Genomic DNA, 19,884 nt, shown 5'->3' with positions numbered 1-19,884 from the left:
GTCTACGCATGAAAGACTCGCTATTTTTGGTTTATTTGCTTTACGTGGATGTGCGGTTTTATCGAGGCTTCTTCCACGCGATATTCGCGAAAGTAGCGCGTTCCTACGTAAAGATTTTTTTCTACACGCCTCTCAAAGCTTATTAAACACCCGAGCGTATCGATATCGTACCAATATATATGTCGATAGCAATATTTATCAGAAAATTCCGCCTCGCCACGATGACTTGTACATCACGCATCAGATCCTGCCAACATTCTTAGGTCTTTAATCTTGTTCTATTTCGTGATGACTGTTCGTTCAGTTTCTTTTCTAACAAGTGTTTATCTATTCGCTTTTTGGCCAATTGGTTTCAGTTTGGCTACAGCGGTGCTTTTAATCTTCAGCGTGATTGCGTGCCTTGAAAAAAATTCAATTCGGACTAATATGTTAACGCACGGATTTAGCAAAAATTGATTCATCGCGAATGAGATTTATTCAGTGAGATAATTAATTTAAATTTAGACATTTGCAGCACGAATTGGCCTCTCTTCTCTCGTCGAGATTCAATGTCAGACAACGTTTCTCATTAAAAAAAAAAAAAAAAAGATCACTCGCAGTAGTCGCGAAGTCATCGCAATTTTCTGTTTCGAGTATTCGGATGATATCTCGGTCATATATTTACGGTCACGCGTATCCGTCTCGTTTCACTCCGCGAGTCGCTTAAAAGGCGCTGATCTGTCACCGCGCCCGTAAAGCGATGCCTATATAGTCCGCATATCCATAAGCCGGCGCTGTGCGGAACGCGCGCGAATGTTTCAGTTTCGTGAGTATATAGACTCGGTAGGAGTAATAATCGTATACCGTTACTTCTCTTTCTCTCTCTCTTTCTCTTTCTCTTTCGAAAGGCCGTTGACTCAATTGCGCCCCGGATAAAAGAGCGGTTCGCAAGTCCTACACGATATCCGCGAGATATCGTTGCTGTGTGCCGTATGTCCCTGTATACGACTGTATGACGCGCACGCACGTGTAGCGTACGCGAGCAGGTATCCGCGTATCGATGCCGAGACGCGTATCGTCCTTATAACTTTGTCGCGCCGGCCGACCGGCGCGCGGTGGCGGAAACGTGGGAGATTAAAACGTCGGCGATTTCGACACTTACGCGTGTTAATTTAACGCGACCCCCGCGTTATCGAGAATTCCTACGATGCTTTAGCGAAAATTTTTCAGATTTGCAACATTTGACGAGATTTTTGTATAGCAATGACAATTTCCGAGCGAACTATTCGGAACGGACAGTTATTTCCGCGTTATTTCTTTGTAGCGTTATCGCGCGTTAATATTCGCGACGAACAACGTATGAACGCTATCTAAATTATTCGTATCGTATCACGCCTCGAAATTTATGCGCAGTTCACCTTTCCGGTTGCTTATCGCGCCAGTAGCGCCGGTATATACGAATATTTTTGTTTGCTGTCGGACGCTCACAGTCACCGCATCTCGACAGTTAAAAATTCGCGGATCTTACGGGGAATGAAATTGACCGGGCCGCATATGTATCACGTCGCACGCACACAATCGCGCCGCGATGATTGCTTCTAAACGGAGAGATTCCTGTGGTTCCGCGTCGGTCGTCAAATCGGACAGCGGAATGGTAACCTGCGTTCGCATAGGATGTTAACGATAAGGCGGATTTGCTACCGAAATATCGATAGTTCCGCTTTTAAAATATTGTTACGTTCCCAATATCGCAGCGACGATAACAATAAGCATACACATCATCGTGGTATATTAAAAAAAAGAAACTTGTTTCTTCAAGCAAAATTTTAAAAATTAAAGTAAATTAATAGCATGTATACGCATATAATAATAATATATATATACACATATAATAATTAATGAACAAATTAATAATATATACAGGATATTTAAAAAATATATATAATATGTATAAACAATAGTAACTTTTTATTGAAATAATAAGCAAAAAATAAATAAATTAGCAGTTAAGGGAAAAGCAAGTCTTACATTCTATTTATATATTTTTTAGTTTTTTTTGGTACTTTATATATAAAATTTGAAAATATTACGAGAGAAAGAAAAAAATATTTATTTTAAAACCGTCATATCAATGTTCAAAAAATTCTATGCTTCAGATATTTTCTTCGACAACGTGACGTTGATCAATATGCAAAGTATCGATCTATCGATATAGTTGAAGTTCGTATTCTCAGCGCGGACACATTCGCTTCTCAATACGCCTGTCTCACCTCGTACCGCGCGATCTTCATATTTAACGCGAGCGAAACTCACAATCAGAATTAGGCTAATCTATAGCGCCGTGAGTGAGCGAACGTGCGGTAAGGATATAGGTCTCTATTTCCATACAGTGACTGACTTCTCCATCGGTGCAGTACGTATCGTCCGCATGTATATACGAAGCGGGCGAAGCCCGAACGACGCGATTATCTTATTTGATTCGCTACTGATCCTCATGGTCGCCCGACCGTGTCTTTCTCTTTCTCACGAACGCGAGCACACTCCACTCCGGCGAAACCACCGCCGCGCCGTCGCTCTCTCTCCGCTCTACTCTCGTATGTCACAACAAAGGTGCGCTAAAACCCTGATCAGCCGGAATCGATCGGCGGCGCCCGCGCGCCGGCGGTAGAACAACCGCCGAGGTGAAACTCGCATAGGTCGCCTCGGGAGTCTATCGTGTCTACCACAGATAGATAAAGATACGTATAGGTGGGTAGAGTAATGCGTAGGTATGCGCGACGACGTCTAAATTCATCTGTGTGATTCGGTCGCCGCGCTTCAGCTAGAGAGAAGAGACGGATATCTTCTCCTCTCCAGTCTCTCTCTCTCTCTCTTTCTCTCTCTCTCCGGATGGCGTCGCTCCTCATGACAAAGGCCGGTCAAACCTGCCTGACAACCTGTAAAATTCCTATGAATGAGCGCAACCTCCGCTGGTCACCAACACGAAGCGCTCCGTTCTTCGGAGGAGCACGCGCGCGCGCGCCGCGGCCGGCGCGCAACTCGACCTCGTCCGTTATTAAATTCCTCGACCTCAAGGAGTCAGGCTCCCTCCGGAGTACGACGGCGGAGGGGGAGGGGGAGGGGAAAGACTCAGGTCGAAACGCGGTGTGACGCCACGTGACAACGTTTTCTCCGATCCGTGGGCAGAACGGCGGATACGTGGGATACTCGCGTCGCATAATGTATCCCGAATCTTCCCATTTACTTTTAAATCGGAGTAATAACCTTTCGCAGCGATATCGCGACGGTAAACGAGACAATAATATCGCAATCGAAATCAAATAATAGTAACATCACTCAAATATCACTACGTTCGATAATTTGAGATAAAGAAGAATGGATCATTGACATTTAGTTAATTTAACAACCTGGGAACGGACGCCTGGGATGATTTGTACCCGGTATCGAAAAAATAAAGCTCACGTCACAGTAATTTTAATATGCTTCTTTCGTTTTTTAAATATTTTTTTGGTGTCTCTTTACTTTTTTCAGAAAGTGTTGAGTAAATTTATATAGATTGCATTGTCCTCAAATAATAATAAATTATAGAACAATCAAAACTATGCAATTGGGGGGTAAAAATCACTCCAAGTGACCATTTGTGCAAAAAGAAATCAGGTGCCCGTTCCCAAATTAATTACTGACCGCATATTATTTACATCGATCGGCATCGGCGGCGAACTTAATTCAGAAATCGATTAGCGCAGCGTAAATGTCTCCGTTCGGAATAATGTAGAATCGATCGAGCGGCATTATGTGGGTGCGTTCTCTCCGTACATGTGCGTACACGTGCGTCGATCGAGTTTCCTCGTGAGAAAAAGAGGCGCGATTTAAGGACGCGGCGGGAATTAACGAGGAGACGAGAGGAGCAGAGTTATTATCCTCGCGGCGCGCGCACGCGTGCAGATATACTCTCGATCCTCAAGGTTGCGCCGTAGTCGATAGCGTGTGTGCGTGTGTGTGTGTGTGTGTGTGCGCGCGGCCATCGATACTTGGCCACGTGTATATAGGTACACAGGTGCGGGTGGGCCGCGCGTGTACGCCGGCCGGCCCGTTCTTTAAATTTCCAAATCGACCGCGGTCTCTCCGGCCGTCCTCTTGCCGGATGTCTCGATTTTCCATGCCGGGGCTGATATACGCGGCAGCTTACGGGCTAATCCACGTGTCCCCTCGTGGCGTTATCGTATCGTAAACTCGTCGGGAACAGCAGCGGCGCGCGCGCGTTACGGTCCTCTCCGGTCCGAATGTTCCTGAGAAAGTTCGTCTCTCGCGCGCGCGCGCGTTCTCCGTTTTACGCCACGTTCTCTTCGCCGCGCCATTTACGTTACGATCCTACGAGCGGAAGGCGGCGCGGGAATATATCCCCGAGACGGCTCCGTGACACGCGACATCTCTTGCGCGCGCTCGTTTCAGATAAGCGCGGCCAATAACGATCGCGGCCATATCAGAATTATAATGTGCCAGTGATATAATAATAGATAAGCGCGAGAGAGAGAGATGTGACGTTCCCGTACGCGCACGATTGGGTGCGCATGCCTGAGAAAAATCTCACACGTACGTTTCGAGCTAGAAATAATCTCAACGAGCTAATTTTAATATTTATCAGATAACTCTATAATAAACAAATCTTTCCGTTAATCTTTTTTTAAATCAAATCTTACATTTTTTAAATAAGAATAATTAATTAACTCTTGACAAGGTAAGTATATTTAACGTTAACATTTAAAAATTTTATGCGCATATAAAAAATTGACAATCCACGACCCGACAATAAGTTTCTTTATAAATCCAGAATTGATTTTGCCAAGTCAAATTTCTATTAAATTGAAATTAACTCTATCGAAATATCATTTAGCAGGATATCTTAAAAAATATAATAGTCGCGCGACGTGATGGCAGGTGTGTAAAAGTATACAAAGTGTTCACGCAGCTGAAAGTCGCTTTGAGACTCGAGATCGGCCGACCGGTCAATCACGACCGACTCGTTGACCACCCCTGCTGTCTCAAGCGGTCACATAGAGCGTGGAACGCGGTTACATCATTCCGCGCGACTCACACACACACACACACACACACATACACCCAACACATATACACATACACGCGCGCGCCTCGCTATACGCTAGTACGCGTTCCGGTCGTACGTTTCGGCCGCCACGTAAGCACGGGGTTATTGAAATCCGAACAATCGGATATACGGCCGCGCACTTCTAGAAAGAACAAAGTGAAAGTCCGACGGAGGCGACGCGTAAGATTTCGAACGCATCATAAAACGCCGCGCCGCGCGCCGACGTGTCGAACCCGGTGATTTTAAGCAACGCCGAGCATTGTCGAGTCCGCGACTGCGTCGCTACTAACTAACTGTCCGCTAGTTTGCATACCGCATACCGGAACTTTGGTTCGAGGCACGAATTGTTGTACCGGTATCTTCTACAAGAAGGTTTTGCAGCTGTAAAATATGCAGAAATAAAATTTTAACGACGTTTATAGTTTGAACAAATGCGCGTTTTTTAATAAAATGTTTAAGGAGTTGTTTCTTGCACAAATGAGATATTAAGAGCGAGATATATGTTTAGCCTAAATACACAATATTAATAATGGAATTTTTATATAAAAATGTTTTTTCTTATAAAATATATAGCTGACAACATGAACGCAATAGGAAAGAGATAAAAAAATTATCGAACGAATTAAAAGTAACATAGTTTCTGATAATAATTAGCTTAGATTATTTAGCCAATAAATATTAGGATGATAGGTCCAACATAAGGTCAAAGTTCGAATAAATTTAACTTGGACTAGACTAGAATAATTCACGGTTCTTTCGAAAAAAAAAAATCTGCTTTCTTTTGTCGCGCGCTCGTTATACGGGGCATTTGTAAGTCGCCTCCGATACCTCGCGGTAAAATAGAGTCACGGTACAATTAGCAGGATAATTTGAAGGCACGGATGTTCCTTAACGAGTTAATGGAACTACCTGATACTCGCATCAGGCGCCTCGATTTCGCTCGACCTCCGGAATATCTCGAACGGCGACCGCGGATGTCGTACACCTTGCATTGTATCGTACGTGCACCGTGGGCTTCGCTGGTCGGCGAACGCAGCCGCGAACTGCGCTCCCGCGGCCCGGCGAGATTCTTCCTGGTATGCGCATCGCGGTGCCGCTCGCACGTGACGCATGCATCATTCGCTCGTAAGGACGCATCTGCCGGCGCGCGTCTCCCGCGTGCGTGCGTGTCGGCGTGTGCGTATATACACGCACCGGCGATAGCGACGCAAGTGTACCGGTATGCGTTACTTGCGCGGAACGTTCGTCCCGCGGTCAGTGCTATTCGTTTCTCGTTCCCCCGTGTCTTTCGCGGCCGCGTTTAATGCACGAATCGTGCACTCGGAGGACGACGATGACCACCACGACGGGTACAACATCGCATGCCGGTGCGATCGGTCCCGTTGCCGGTCGCGCTCCTGAGACGCGGATATCAAGCCGTTTTATAAGTCGAAAGGGGTGCAAGTTCAGCGTAAAAACTCGCTGAAATTGACGCGTGTTACATCGAACCGCGTCATGTTCAGCCTTGACATTTATATTGTTTCAAGACCGAACTACGTCATTTTTTTTTCAATATAAATTGCACGTGTAAAGATTCTGACGTGCAAGGATCAAATAAAATTCATCTTTTTTTCCTGTTATAAGAACCAGAAATTATGCAGCTCGAGGCTTATTTTTTATTATTTTTTGTTGTAAAAATTCTTTAAAATTTAAATTCTTATTTTACATATACACGCATAATGAAAATTCATTGTGCATCATTAAAAAGAAATGATTTTATTAATTCCTTATATAATGCGGTTATAACGCTTCTGTTAATCCGTTATTCTGTTAACCCAATTGGAATGAAAAGACGCGAGGAATAGGTCCACGGTCGATTTCCATACTTTGAAAGAATATACGAAAGTTAGAATTCGGCAATTATTCAATACGCGAGGCGTAGAGAGGTTTTAATATAGATAAGTGGTCCTGTACCATTAATTTCAAAACGTCGCGTGACATTGACGCTTTAGTAGCTTACACGTTCCGGATGACACATTACATTCGCGTGACGTTGTTAACGATTTAGGACGAGCGTGGATTAAGTACCGGTTGTAAAGTTACCGTCGGTCACGTGGTGTTTCCCTCCGTGTGCGGGATAGTCTCGTGGGAAACTTCCGCCGAGAGTCGCATTCGCATTCGAGAGTGTCACTCGGCGATCGTGAAAACGGAGTTCCACGGATGGAAAGTTCGAGGTTGTGCCGCGCACAAAGATCGCTGATACGCTTATAGCGGCAACTAGCGTGTCATTCGATACCAATCTCCGATTCCTTTGATCACACTTGTATCTATTTTACTTTTGCCCTTATTGTTAACATTAACATTAACATTTTACATTATATATTAATGAGAGTTATTTTTATACGAGATATACAATAAGAAAGTTCTTTAGTGTTCAAAATTATACTCGAAAATGTTGATTCAAATAAGAGAACAAAAATTATGTTTTAGAATAATGTTATTCATAATAAATGAAACAAGACCGTTGTGATGTACAATCTGCAATTGGAAAGAAAAACGGCCGATAAAAATCGCCGCGCAGTTTACTGAGTTTGGAAAAAGTATACAAAATTTACACAATATTATTATTATAGACTATCAAAATCTAGTTTAGACTGTAAATATGGCGTTTTTCTCTCCAGTTGATATTACTTATATTTGAGAACAATGAGTTTATCATCGCGCCGATTTTTTACTTTCGAAATGTTGGAGTATCGAGCTATATACAATTCTCAATGATGTTTAACATCAGCGAGCCATTTAATAATGTAGAGGTAATACTGTCCAAATTGACTTTCTGCATGCTAAATGGTATGTTCGTTGCTGTTCGGTCGAAGGTCGTCGAACGGGCTAACGCTGATATTTTCCGAGGTCGTTCGATGTCCTTCCGAAGATTCGTGGCAATCAAGAAAGATCGGTGATTCACATTTCTATTTCCTATTATAACCGGGATGACTCAGACAATTGCTGTGATTTTTAGAATCGCCGAATAAAATGAGTAAATAAAAAGATATATGCGCTAAAAGATTGTAGAGAAATTTTGCTCCAATATTATATATGTCAGAATATTAATTGGAGATGGGAGTGGGAATAAGAATATTTCCGCAAGGTCAATCCCTCTCTATGTTGTTCTACCTGATTTATGAAATCCATGTAAGCGCATAATTGATTTTTCGGTGGGAATCGCACGATTTACGTTACGAGTCATGATGCCGTGAAAATGCACGAAGGTCAGCTCCCGGTCTGGATTCCCTACGACGGAATGAGCGATATCCTGGTGACTGGTGAGAACCGTTCGCCACCGCGGAGGGGAACAATGGAACGCGAATGTGACGCCTGCGTTTCTTCACCGACGTCCAAGGTCATCTTAACTCGCATCGAGAGATCGTTCCGAATTTACGTGTCGCGTTCGCGGAACGATCGTGATCGTGATCCCCATAGCCGCTCGCGTGCACGCGCGTACGCTTGCGCCCGCGCTTAGGAACGCAGAGCGGAATCGATATCGATCCGGCGAACTACTTTCGACCCAGCCGGTCGATAAACGATTCTCGAGATCGCTGTCCACCCTGAGGTCACCCTCCCGTACCCACGAGCCGAACAATATCCCGATGGGAACCCTTTGGCCGGAGCAGAGAGGAAAGAGAGAAAGATGAGAAAGACAGGCGGCGCGAGAGTGACGGAGGTGGAAAGAAAGACACGGTGAAGGAGGGGGAAAGAAGAGAGCGAGAGAGAAGCCGCGCTAGCTGTTCACATTACCTTACTTACTATACGGGGTCAATGCCACCGCGTCCGTCCCGCGGCCCCACTTCACTTCACTTGGCTTCACTTGGCTCCCCCTTTGCGCTTCTCACCGGCTTGCCCTCCGCCTCCTCGTTTTGCCTCCCTCCCTCCCGCGGTGCTCCCCCTCACGCCTTCTCACACCCGACGGCTTCTCTCGCCCCCTCGTTTCCCTCGCCACGCGCTCGCTCGCGCGCGCGCGCGTGATCGCGAGAGTCCCCTGCTCCACGGCCACCCTCCCCCAGTCTCATGTCCTTTCTTTCCTCTTCCTTCCATCCGCGGCCGCTTCCTATCCTTCTCTATCGGCGGCTCCTTTCGCGCGTCTCGACCTCACCCTCCTCTTCCCTTCCCGCACTCTCATCCTGCTCCTGCTCCCTGTTCGCCTCCTCGTCCGCCCCCACCGAGCATTCTCATCGACCGTTCGTGTACGAGGGCACGGAGCGTCTCTCCGTATCATCTCGTCTCGTCTCCCTCGACTCGCTCTCACTCCTCTCTCTTCTCCGTTCTCTGCTCCTTCTTCTTCCTCTTCCCTCTCTCTTTCTGCCTGCTCTCCTTCCGCCGCCTCTTCTTCTTCCTTCGTTCCCTATTCTTCCCCTCTCCCCCCTTTGGACTCGCCAAACCCCCTCCTCCCCCCTCTCGCCGTCTTGCTCCCTGCTCGTGCGCGTGGTATAAACTATTCCAAAAATTTGTACTGTTATTATTATCGCTTAACCATTCCCAGCGCTTTGAAGTCAGAGACGTGCACTCGAGTCCAGTACAATGCGCGACTCTGTTCGCGCCCTGCCGACTACGTCAACCCGACGACAGCGAGGGCGACGACGGCGACGACGGCGACGACGGGTCGTAGATGTCTGGTGCCTCTCTGGTAGTCCCCGCAGAGAGACCCGGATCGATTTTACGAGGGTGACTTTTTTCTTTAGCTTAGCGAGGGCGAGGAAGGAGGACGAACTGCGGCGCCGGGGACATCACGTCAGCACGAGATTGATTCGTATGAACACGGATGAGAATTTCCCGCGAAAGAATTCCAAATAGAGACGCTCGATTTTGACAGAAGGTATCAGTTTCCGTTTAATTATATTCAAATATCGTCGGTACGATTTTTGTCAGAAATATCGTTAAAAAATATATTGATATTAAATATGGCAGGGATCTTTAAATATCCCCCATATGTGCGAATCGGTTAGAAATAAAAGTTTTTAAAAGTATACATTTTAATATTGTTCATCACGTACCTTAAATGTTTGTAAATATGAATAAACAGAAATATTTTATATTAGGTAAATAGGAGTCTTATCGTATCACAACTGACTTGCAAAAAATAGGAGAAAATTATATTCTTTAACATCAGAATGTTATTTATCGATACTCATGACAATTTATAATATTTACGTAAGTAATGTAAATATTAATACAATAATATTGAAACATCTAAAGAAAACTATTTATATTTTAAATCACCGAAATATTACGTCTGATATATTAATAATGACATTTACGCAATTGCTATTATCGTCATTATTTAATATAAAGCAAAACTATATGAATTGTATCAGCTAGCAAAAGCGCAGAGACGAGAGCTGTGTGCTAATTATCGGACCGATATCGAACGTCGCGATTAATATTACAATTCACACAATGTTATCGATCGGTATCGGTCACATCACGTGTTTGCTACTGTGAGGAATTGAATACTCACTGTCAAATGAGCTAAAAACAATTTTATGGTTTTGCGCAATGGCCTAATTAATTTCTGTCAGACCGACATGAAACTCGATGGGACAATTATTAGTTAAAATATAATACAATATGATATTTGTGGAAGGATAAACGTGTGTGTGATGAATAGGTTATTCATCAAAGAGATTTCGATGAAAGTTATTTCTTGCTACTTTTTATGCTCAACACCTGAACGAAAGAGAATTAAATTTTTCACACTTACTTAACTGCCAATCTACTAGTTCGCAGAAAACTTTTCATTTACAATCGCTCGTCACTCTAAACTCGCGCTCCGGAATTTTAATTATACGCGAGAATCGACTCTAAAAGTTTTGTCAAAGAATGTATCATTAATATTAATCGATTCTTCCGAAACGCGCTGTCTATTGTCGACTCGAAATTTACGGGATTTACAGTAAACACGCATGAATAAAATATGTAGAAGATAAGATCGACGTCATCTATTCGATATCAGATGAAACGATCTATCACGTAATCGATGTAACTACGCAGTGTGTCATTCATACAAGGGTTAAAAGCGAATGCCGTTATCATAAAACGTTAAAGAGAACAATGATAAGTCAAGTCGTTTCCGGATCGGAAAGTTTCCAACAATTTTACGCATAAAGAAATAGGTATATACATCGTCGTCATTCTTCGCGGCCACGCGTTTCAAAAAGAGAAAAAGATAAGTTACTCATTAAGTGCCCTGTTTGTATTCATTAAAACGCTGTTTTGTTAATATTTTGGGGCGGAATTATTTCGTCGCGGGTGTTCGCGCGTGGAACCGAAACAACGACGCCCGTTTTGTTATATCGCGACATTTCGACGTCCGCAATAAACGGTCGGGGCCGCGGGCAGTCGGACGCGTCTTACTCGGGAACCTTCCGCGAAGCAAATGCAACGTGACCAATGTCAAGGCTGTGCCAGCAGCAGCGGTAGTAGAGTCGCATGCTGCTGCGGCTGCTGCAAGTGCTGCAACAAATCTCGCGAGCCGCGGCGCGCGACGAGCGCCGCGCGAATTCTTCCTCTCAGGTGCACGGGACATAAAGGTCATCCCTCCCCCTTCCTTCCGCGAAAATTGTACGTCTTATTCAAAGTGATTTAACGCTTTTAAGAGAAGATTACGATCGATCTTACTGATGGTAAAAAAGTTTTTCACCTTTTTTCATTCCTTCTGAATGAGAACCAGTTTTAAAATTCTTTGTTGCTCATTAAAGAGTTTAATATCATGTACTTAAAACTTGGAGTTTTCTTCTATTTATTTGTCAAATTAAGGGATTAATAGATTAAATGTTATTATATTCTCAAAAATGTCATGAAACTAACAAGCGAATTAGAGTATTTGATCCGATGTATCATTTTTTTTACAAAACTAAAAAGAGGTATAAACAATTCGAGACAAATATCGTTATGATTATTTTATCGCGGAAAATTATATTTCTGCTATAATCTTTGTAATTTTATCAATCAATTGAAATTAGGCCACCCGGATTTTTAATAGCAAAATAGGCGTTATTGGAGTACATCACCGTTACAGCGGTGTATAATTGCATTCTCTCGCGACAGGCGACCTTCTGTATATTACGTCCGTTACAATGAGGACGTTCGACCTCGATATCGAATGTCGGGTCAACGGTGCGCCGCAAGCTCGAGGTGGAGCGGGCGACAAATAGCGTTGAAGGAACGTGGCGAGCGGCGGTGGCGACAGGGCCGTCAACGACGTCGAAAATCCGTGGAGATGCGCTTCTTCCAGGAAGTAGGAGTCGCGGGGATCGTTGACCCTTCACGGCTATTTCAGTTATTTTGCAGCATGCAGCTATTTTAAATACATATTGTAGAGTAGAGGCGTACGAGCATGAGCTACACGGAGATAAGGAGGGCGAAGAAGATGGAGAAAGAGAGAGAGAGAGAGAGAGAGAGAGAGAGAAAGAGGATGTATGAGACAGACCGAGGGGGGGGGAGGAAGAGGGGAAGAGGGAAAGAGAGAAACGGAACGCGCCGTGGAGGATGAAGGAAAGATGCCTTAAACGTGCAAGCGAGACGGCGAGGGAAGAGAGAGGGAAGAGTAACGGAGACGGGAGGTGATGAGGAAGAGGATTGAGTAAGATGGAGCGAGAGAGAAAGATAAGATCGGCAAGAGGACGATTCCCTCTTCCTCTCTCCCTCTTTCTTTCTCTTTCTTACTTACTTGCGACAGAGAGGAGGAAGAAGCTAAAAGAGGGAGAGGCTAGAAGGGTTGGTATTTACAGCCTCGTCGTCTTCGTCGTCGTCGCCGTCGTCCTCGACGACCGATCGACGACGACGACGACGACGACGGGGCTATAAATACCCCTCTGGCCTCTTCCAGTCTTGACTCTTCGCTGAAATTTCTGGGAGGGGTGCACCCTTCTCCGTTCATCCCTATCCCCCTTGCTACCTCTTCTTCTCATGCCTTCCACCGCTGCCTCCCGCTCCCCCTCGCCCGGTGTCTCGCGCGCACTCTGTTAAAGGAATTTCCTATGATTAGAATGTGTATTTCTATACGGCCTACCAAACGAACGAACGAACGAACGAACGAGCACTCCTCTGTGTGTCTACCGCCGAGAATAATCTACAGCTGAGATCTGGCGTGCGCGATAGATTCTCTTCCACCCGCGCCCGATCGGTCCTCCGCATCTCCAACGCATATTCGGTGAAGGCGCGTGACACAGGCCGATCTGTGTCGTCGATCTGTCGGACAGAATCCAGAACGAGCGTCGGAGGAAGGGGAGAAGAGAGACCACCGCCGCCGCTCCTAGAGCTCTCTCTCTCTCTGTCTCTCTCTTTCTTTCCCTCTCCTCTCCGTCGACTGATCACGCGTGCAACGGTCATGGTGACCTTTCGCACCGATCAGCACACACGCGCATCAGCTCATCCGCGCGTTTGGCATCGCCGTGGTCGCTGTTACCTTCAGATCGAGAAAAATCATGTACGCCAATGACGTTTGTACAGAACGTCATCCCGCAGATCGATTTAGTTCCGATCTCAGACGTATATTTAAAGCGAAAATGTTTATTCGCGATACAAAGGAAAAACCTTCCTTTAAGGAAAATATCGGAGTGGCAACGATTTTGGAGTTATGTGAGATAACAAGAACCACCGCTTTGACGCGTGAAGTTCGTCTTAGATTAGATATGGATAGATTATAATTAGAACGTTACACGTTACGGTATTCCAAGGGCGCTATTTTCCCGACGCAAACTTTCGTACATATATAGAATAAAGCGCGCGTTTTCTTCTAATTTTTTCCTCTAAAAACCAAAAACATCAATTGTAACAGAGTGGAAGTTATCGATCTTGTTTCAATTTTCGATGCTATAAACATGCGAAGGTAAGATCCGTGCACGTTTCATGACCGCCATCGAAGTAAGACATATTTTCCTCTATCTATGACATTGAAAAATGCGGAATTGTTTGAAATTCACCGCGAGTCCCTCGATTAAAATACGGCAGACAAACTAAATCGCCTTGCCGTTTTCATACGATTAATTCGACAAGAACAAACGGCACGGTACCGGCGAAACGTGCGCCGCTCGGACATCGTCCGATGGACATGTACCGTATCAGTATAATTGACTGCGTACGTTAATCGCACCGCACCGTCACGGAACAATGCCGGGCGAGCGTTCCTCGAGTTCGCGGTCCGGGGATTATTTTTCAAGCATTACCGAGGTGAATCGGCACTGGGAGGGAAAAAGAAACCGGAGCGAACTCGAAGCGGAGCCAAACTAACAAGATGGAATGCACGCGCGCGCGCAGCGGATGACGCGGGTCACCGTTTTCTTTGCGGTACCGCGAGTAGAAAGGTGGACACCGCGGCCTTATTTTACAGTGTCGTGCCTCTTCACGGTCACTTGCGATTGTGCGAGCGACCGGCACCCGCAAACGCGCGACGTCCAGCCAGTCAAGTTGAGGAATCCGTCCCTCAACAGCGCGTGCAATGACAAGTCGCAGAAATTTCTCAAAATATTGTTGCGAGATTTTGTGCTGTCAATATGTAATAACGGGTGTTTCTTATTTCAATCCTGACAAATGTAGGGATATAAGAAAAAAAATGAAAAAAACTTATCATATCTCTTTATGTATGTTTCATGGCATACCTAAGTAAAAGTAAATATAATAATCAGCAACTGTAAAATTGACTTAAATATATATATATATATATATATATATATATATATATAATATTACATTTTTACAGAAATTATATTGTGTTATCACATTCTGCATAGACGTAATTGCAACTAAGCACACGCGAGAAAAAAGTTTAATTTTATATGCTAATGTATAGATATACGCAATGACAAAAATTTGACGGGTAATAATAATTAATAATAATAATAATAATGAAATAATAATAATTATTATTATTATTAATAAAAACTTAACTGATAATATTAAATTGTGTAATTATATTCTTAGATCTAGCGCAAAAGTACGTGAAGGAAACAAAAAAAATATAACGTTTGACATAATTTGTGTAAAATTTTCATATATTACGTGTTTGAGATCTCTGCGTCTCTTGACGGTTTCTCTAGAACGGATCGAGATCAGCTTTCTTACCCCAACGGCTCCCTCCCCATTGTCTCGCCCTCCCGACTCTTCACTCACCCACTCTTTCACTTCCCCTCGCTCCCAACCCTCCTACGATTTCTCCTCGATTCCCCACAGTGCGAGTAGACTCCAACACTGACTCTTTTTCCGCTCGTCCTTTTTTCCTTCCATCCTTTAGAGTTTTCCCGACCGATGTTCCTAACCTCGAGATCCCGAAGCCTACCACCCCCATTACAGTCGACTCGTGAAAGGTTTCCCTCTTTCCATTCCATGCTTCGTATCATTTCCTCCCACCTGCCCCTCTAGTATTTTTCTATCTTTTTCTTTGTTCTCCTCTTGTTCCACCTTTAAAGCCGCAGCTCCTCATTTCTCTTCTCGTGCTATATTTATTATTTTTTCATCAAGCTCTTTCTCTCTCTTTTTCTCGCCCTCTTTCTCTTTCTTCAAGTTAAAAATCACGTTACTGTCAAGGCCTTTTTCTCTTTTCGATCAATACGGGAATCGGTGTAATCGATAATCTCTTACTTTCTGTCGGTTGCGTTTGTCTTCTTTTCTCACTGACCGAATTATTCTCTTTCTCTCTATTTTACTTCTCATTTCTCGGAAAAGTAACGTGCTACCTACCTTTTCTCTAATGTGCTTTTCCATGCCACGAAGAAGTATACTCACTTTTTACGCTCCCTTGGTCTTTACCTGTTCTTCCCTTCGTAGTTTACAGGCTCTCTATACCTACCTCTTTCTCTTTTTCTGTATCGACTTTTTCTTTTTCCTCTAAAGCGAACATCCGATGTTTCTTTATTTTCTAGCAAATATAGAACAAAATTCATTCTAATGTTTTTGTCTATTTCTAGTATAGAAATATATTTTATATATTTCTAGTATATATATTTTTAATCTATTTCTAATATAGCATTCTAATATCTTTGTCTATTTCTTAAGATTACGGAAAGCATGTGTTACATTTCAGGATTCGTTTCATGCTTGTATTGTATGTTATTTTAAGAATAAAGCACCTTTGAGAATTTAAAATCTAAAAAATTACATATAAATAGCAACTGAATCTGGCAGGGCAGAAAAATGACACGTTCATGAAAAGTGCATAATATCGAGAGAATATAATACTAATAAAACCTCTCTTTTTTAATAAAATATTTACCGAACTTTGTAAATAATTTATACGATTAAAAATTTTTTTTGCTCAATTTTATTTTTAAAGTTTTAATTTTTTTGACGTTTTTTTAATTATCTTCTAGTAGGTACTCCTTACCATGATCAACTCAAACGATTTCGATAATATCGATAATCTATTTTAGATTTGAAACTAAATATAAATAATAGCTATATTTATAACTAGATTTAAAGCTAACTAGAATGCGAGCTTCTACAAGAATAAAACTACCACTTGAACTTTCGTCTGTTGCCCTCTCTGCTGCGACTACTTTGCCTTATTGCCTTGGCCTGTTGAGTCAAAGGGACAGTTTGTACATGTGTGAAAAGGTTTCGAAAGAGATTAGTTCTTATTGTAAATAAGCCTTTCCGTGAACATAAGCCTATTTTGTACTCAATTGTAGAACAGTAGGATTATCCATCGTCAACGGCCAGCTGTCAACTGCGATAATTGATTTTGCTTCAACCCCCCGCAGAAGTTTGATTAATATATTAAAATAAATATTTCCAAAAATTATTGTAGTTCCGTGAAATCGCCATTGAAAGGAGCGACGAAATAGCGTGACGTTGGTGCATGATTGCGCGATGTAGAATAAGCGTTCGCGATTTCGTACTTGCGAGCTTACTACTTATTAGTATAGGATAGTCACACGCAACTATGCAAACACTCCAGCGCAGACATTATTATCTATGTGCCCACCCGTTACTCGTATGGTAATCAGAGTGTGTTAAGCACTAAATTATCTGCATTAGCGGGGTACTATCGATTTGGCTGCGCGCAGAGCAATCAGATACAGACAGACTCCACATATCAAGAGAAAGAGAGAGAGAGAGAGGGGAGGGGGGCTGCAACTTGCGAATTTTCATTAAAAGTCCCGCCTGCTGGACCCGTTTGTCGCGATCGTTTCCCGGATTAAAAAATGACTTAATTGCGCATAGCACTCTGGTAACGCGAACGTCAACGATCAAAGATCGCCGGCGTTGTCCTCGTTTCGTAGATAGGCAGATAGCGGTATTGATTAGCAAACATAAAGGAATTCTTCCTCTATCGTTTTATCGGTTATCGGTGAAAGTATCGGTACTCATTGGCACAACAATTCTCCGATATTTCTCAATATCCCTTTCAATTAACATCTTGATCGGCAACAATCGAGAACGCCGCGCCGCCGCGTAAGCTCCATGCGTGTATCGGCGATATTTCATAATCCATCGCGTTTCCTACTTTGTGTTTTTCCTCGCGTCCGAGTAATGATTAGCTCGATTCGATTGCCCAAACGTGGATCGTATACGTTCATATTCAACGTTTCTCACGAAGAAACCAGTCCTCCGAAAATGTACCGTGATTGCCGCTGTCAACGTGGACAATTTATAGCGGGGCGAGTATCACCTTGCGCGTCGCCGTCGTGTGTGGTCGAGAACGCGCAGCTAGGTTGAAGTATACGGAGACGAAGTATCAATGCTTTATCATCAGCATCATCAGTAGAAAGCCTTGAGAAGCCTTGAGAAGAAGCGGAAAAGGAAGTATTGGTGGCACACTTAATACACAGAAAAAAAAAACTCAAGACTTATATACTTGTATATACACGACAGTTTATAATCTTGAAATAAGATGTATATTGCGTTAAACGAAGAAAACTTGCTTGAATGAAGATTTATATAGTTCAACCAAGAAAAAAAGTTGAAATTCTTATAAGAAGATTATAGATTGTTGCGTAATACGAGTATATAAGTTTGGATTTGATATTTCTTTTTTTCTGTGTAAAATTTCTTCATAAAATGAATCTCTCAAGAATATAAAACAACATAGATACTCCGTTATGCTTTAAATTAAAATTAAATCGGTTGCAACAATCGACAATTTTGACCAAAAAAAAAGAAAGAAAAAATACGATCGGTAAAGTGTATCATATCAAAGATATCGACATCGAAAAGGCTGAATATTGAGGTATCGATACTTGGATAGTATCTTTGGCATACCAGCCAACACGCGGTTCACGTAGACGGTGCGCAAACGGCGACGGTTAGAACTGTTCGCTTTTATGGGTTCGACACTGACCTTTGACACGTCGTAATCCCGGCGGGCGACACCGCGAATGACAACGCGCGTTCGCCCTTTTACCACCGCATCTCGAGGAAACGTAGCTATCTCCCGCCGCCGAAGGTGCATATCCCCATCGCGCATCGGCATGCGCGTGCGTGCGTGTCCTTCGAAGGTTGGAAGGCGCGGGTATAACCGCGAACACTTCTGCTGCGGTACACGAGGTACTCGATAATCCGAGGGAATTAGCTCGGATTAATCGTTCAAAGCGGAAAAAGACAAGAAACGTAAACCTTTTCCAATGCCGTGCGTTAATAAACTCTGAAATTATTTGTTCTTTTGTGAGTTTATTAAATGTGCCGACTATTACTCGACTAACTTTTACTAATAAATATAGTAAATCATTAATATAATTCAATTTAAATGTGTTAGACAACCAATCTTAACTGTATTGTATATATGTACATTTTAATATATTCCATTCCAATTAATTATAATTAATAGGTTTAATCAGATCTTGCGATCACTGTTGATTAATTTCTATAGTTGTTCATCAACGCATTAACGCAAAACTTTGATGTTTAAAACGGCGAAAAGAGAGTTTGCGAAAAAGGGAGCCTAACATTTCGCTAATCTATTCTACATAATTCGAATGATGAAACACGTACGAAAATACGCGGCGCTTATCTGTTTTATCTAAACCACAAAAAAAAATAAGCATCACTTCCTGTTATTAAAATAAGCATGACCCAATGTGGTTTCTTACGACAAGTTTTGTAACGATTATTTCTGAGCCTTAATAATACGACACTTGTATATGCTAATATGCGTAAAATGTGAAAATGTATTTGTATATATTATTTGTAGATATCTTTTAAAACATATTTATATTATTTATGAAAAAAAAATTGCGCGGAGAAACGGTGAACGCGCACGTGTCTGCCGTGTTTATTTCCTCTAAGATTTATGTAATGTGTCAGTCGCGCGTTTCTAATCAACAAGACGTATAAAATTGTCAAGCGGGATTGAGTAAAGACGCAAAAAACAATTCGTTGCGATACGCAGTACGTCACCATATAAACACATCCAATTATATGTGCATGACAGTTAAACTCAATCGTAAAGCGGTGGGCTCTTCGTATTTTTAGTCGAAGATAATTTTAATAACTTTGACCTTTACTCCTCTTCCACTTTAGACCACATTCTTGAAAAATTTTTTTTTTCAATTGCCAATATAAATATCACATTTATATGTACGAAATATATTTGGCGAAACACACAAATATTGATTTATAGCTAATTAGAATATATGGAATAAATCGCAATATGTGTAATTGCAATATATAAGTTATATATACATAATGTACATATGTGTGTATTTTGTTATGCTTATATTCTTTTGTTATATTTTAAAATTGATATGCGTGGATTTTTTTTATCAAAAAATCTGTGAAATTATTGTATAAGAATTATACCTTAAAAGGAAATAATTTGTCAAGTTCTAAAA

General features: G+C 42.6%; 1 protein-coding gene across 1 annotated transcript in view; it reads right to left on the bottom strand.

Annotated features, from left to right (window-relative positions):
* The window catches only part of Cysu (peroxidase homolog), a 138,178-nt gene that overhangs the window by 110,750 nt on the left and 7,544 nt on the right, over positions 1-19,884 (bottom strand). The window lies entirely within an intron of this gene.

Source organism: Temnothorax americanus, unplaced genomic scaffold, assembly GCF_048541705.1.
Source record: "Temnothorax americanus isolate GAGA-0224 unplaced genomic scaffold, ASM4854170v1 Scaffold3, whole genome shotgun sequence".
Taxonomy (NCBI): domain Eukaryota; kingdom Metazoa; phylum Arthropoda; class Insecta; order Hymenoptera; family Formicidae; genus Temnothorax; species Temnothorax americanus.
The sequence above is the reverse complement of the archived record's forward strand: the minus strand, read 5'-3'. Positions and strand labels throughout refer to the sequence as shown.